Source organism: Schistocerca nitens, chromosome 6 (assembly GCF_023898315.1).
Source record: "Schistocerca nitens isolate TAMUIC-IGC-003100 chromosome 6, iqSchNite1.1, whole genome shotgun sequence".
Taxonomy (NCBI): domain Eukaryota; kingdom Metazoa; phylum Arthropoda; class Insecta; order Orthoptera; family Acrididae; genus Schistocerca; species Schistocerca nitens.
In genome coordinates this window covers 183,989,701-183,992,620 of record NC_064619.1, presented here as the reverse complement: position 1 = coordinate 183,992,620, position 2,920 = coordinate 183,989,701, and positions in this window count along the sequence as shown.

Below are 2,920 nucleotides of genomic sequence, written 5' to 3'. Positions count from 1 at the left end.
AAATATCAGACATTATGTTGTGTCTGTACATTGGGTAACGTTAACTGTGAGAAAGCATCTACAAAGGAATGCAATAATGACATGTATACATGTCCATTTTTTAGATTTTGATACGGGTTACAACAAAATAAAAGTAATATCAAACAATGGTAGGTTCAGATGGAATAACAATCTGTGCCATCTGGATTCTTCCCATCAACTTTTCAGAAAAGTGCAGGCAAAAACTCTCCTTACAATATACAATTTGTTCCCAAACCACGCTGTCTTAACCTTTGCCAGACTGTCCCCCACCTACCTACCCCCTTCCCTACTCCCACTCCAGAATACAAACACCTTCTATACTGCCAATGCGCCTACAAGCCTTTTCCTCTCCTCCCCCTTTGACATGGATCACCTAGCAACCATTCAAAATACAAGTTGTAGTAGTTATGCAATGTAAAGGCAATAATGTGCACTATTAAAACTACGTGCATCCGATGTTAAAATGTATGTTACCGTACTTACATTTCCTAGCTGTTATTTGATGAACTGACACTACTACTCACTTTTCTACTTCTAAATTTATAATATGCAAACCACCATGAAATGCATAGCAGAGGATACATCCCATTGTACCAGTTATTAGGTTTCTTCCTGTTCCATTCATGTATGGATTGTGGGAAGAAAGACATCAAATGCCTGCGTGTGTGTGTGTGTGTGTGTGGGGGGGGGGGGGCACGCTGTAATTATTCTCATCTTGTCCTCAGGATCCCTATGTGAGCAGTAAGTAGGGGGTTGTAGTATATTACTAGGTTTTTGAAACTTTATTAATAGACTTTCTCGGAATAGTTTACTTGTGTCTTCAAGAGTCTGCCAGTTCAGTTTCTTCAGCATCTCTCCTACACTCTCCCATAGGTCACACAACCCTGTGACCATTCATGTTGCCCGTCTCAGATACATTCAATATCCCCCGTTAGTTCCATTTGGTAGGAGCCACAGACTCTTGAGCTTTATTCGTGGTTGTGATTTGTAAGCCATCTCCTTAACATATAAATTGCATTTCCACAGTATTCCAGCAATAAAATGAAGTCTACTACATACCTTACCCACAACTGAGCCTATGTAATCATTTCATTTCATATCTGTACAAAGTGTTACATGCAGATATTTGTAAGAATTGGCCAGTTCCAACTGTAACTCATTTTTTTGTTTTGTGAAGTGCACAGTTTTACATTTCTGAACATTTAAAGCAAGATGCCAATCTTGTCACCACTTTGAAATATTTTGAATATTTATGCAGCTTCTTTCAGGCAGTAACTTCATTATAGATAACTGCATCATCTGCAACAAGTCTGAGGTTACTACCACATAAACTCGAATAATCCACACACTTTTTTCCCTAATTTAAGGATGAAAAACTGGGATGTGTGGATTATTCGAAACAAGGTTGGTACTGCTCCGCCTCCAACAATAGATTCCATTGTACTATTGCATTGTTGTGGCCTCAGTCTGTGATGAATGATTAGCACATTATTTTGAACACACCATTACATTAGAACAATTTTTTGTGTAAATAAAACAAATTAAAGCATTTTTTTTCTCTCCCTCAAAATTAGGGTGCACACATTATTCAAGTACATACAGTATTAATACTGTTCCAAGGTCATTAATATATAAAATGAACAGCACGGGTCCCAACACACTTCCATGGGACACATCTGAAGTTACTTCTAAATGACGGTGACACTCCATCCAAGATAACATGCTGCACAATCCCTACCTAAATGTTCTCTGTCGAGTCACAAATTTCAATGGATGCCCATATAATCATACTTTTCACAATAAGCATAGGTGTGGAATTGAGTCAAATGCTTTTCAGCAATCGAGAAATTTTGCACCTACCTGGATCCAAAGCTTTCAGTATGTCATGTTAGGAAAGAGAGAGTTGGGATTTGCATGATTGATGTTTTGGAATCCGTGCTGGTTAGCATGGAGGAAACCATTCTGTTTGAGATACCTGATTACGTTTGAGCTCAGTACACATTCTAAGATTCTACAACAAATTGATTTCAAGGATATTGGACAGTAGTTTTATGGATCACTTGTGCAACCCTTCTTGTAGACAAATGTGACCTGTGCTTTCTTCCAAGTACTGGACACAGTTTTTTGTTCGAGGGATCTACGGTAGATTATAATTAGAAAAGGGGGCTAACTCAGTCGCAAATTCAGTATAAAACCGGATAGTGATTCCATCGGGCCCTGGAGCTTTGTTCAATTTTAACGCTTTCAGCTCATTCTCAATACTGCTGGAACTAATAATTATTTCATTCCTCTTTTCTGTGGTATAACAGAAAATTGGGGCAATGCTCCAAGGATTTCCTTTATAAAGGAAAATTTGAAAACAGAGTAAGTATTTCAGCTTTTGTTTTACGTGTTCGCCCTAGAATTTCCACTGCTGAAAATGAAACAGTTATTCTAATCCATTGTCTTCATTCATTCACACATACTGCAGTTCTCAAAAACAGTAACTACTTCTAACAATGTATATAACTTTCTTTTAATTTCCAACATGTAGTGGTCAAACATACAAATCAAGATTGTACAAGTGACATGATGAAATTCTTCAAACATGTAAAACTCACACAATATAGCAGAAATATTGTTATTTTGATTTAAATGTTTTGAAAGTTTTTACTAACTTTTTCAGTTTCTTATCTTTCCAGTTTTATGATTCATAATAAAATTTCTCGCAAACTCTCACTGCTATTAGTACGAATAGGACAATATAACTTGAAGTTGCTGAATTTTGTGCTCTGTGCCTCATAAATACAATTTCAATATAAAAATAATGTTTTTCAGTAATATCTACTTACAATACAGCAAGATATACACTAGTAAACAGAGCTGAAAGTAATGTGTTCATCAAATATATACATATATC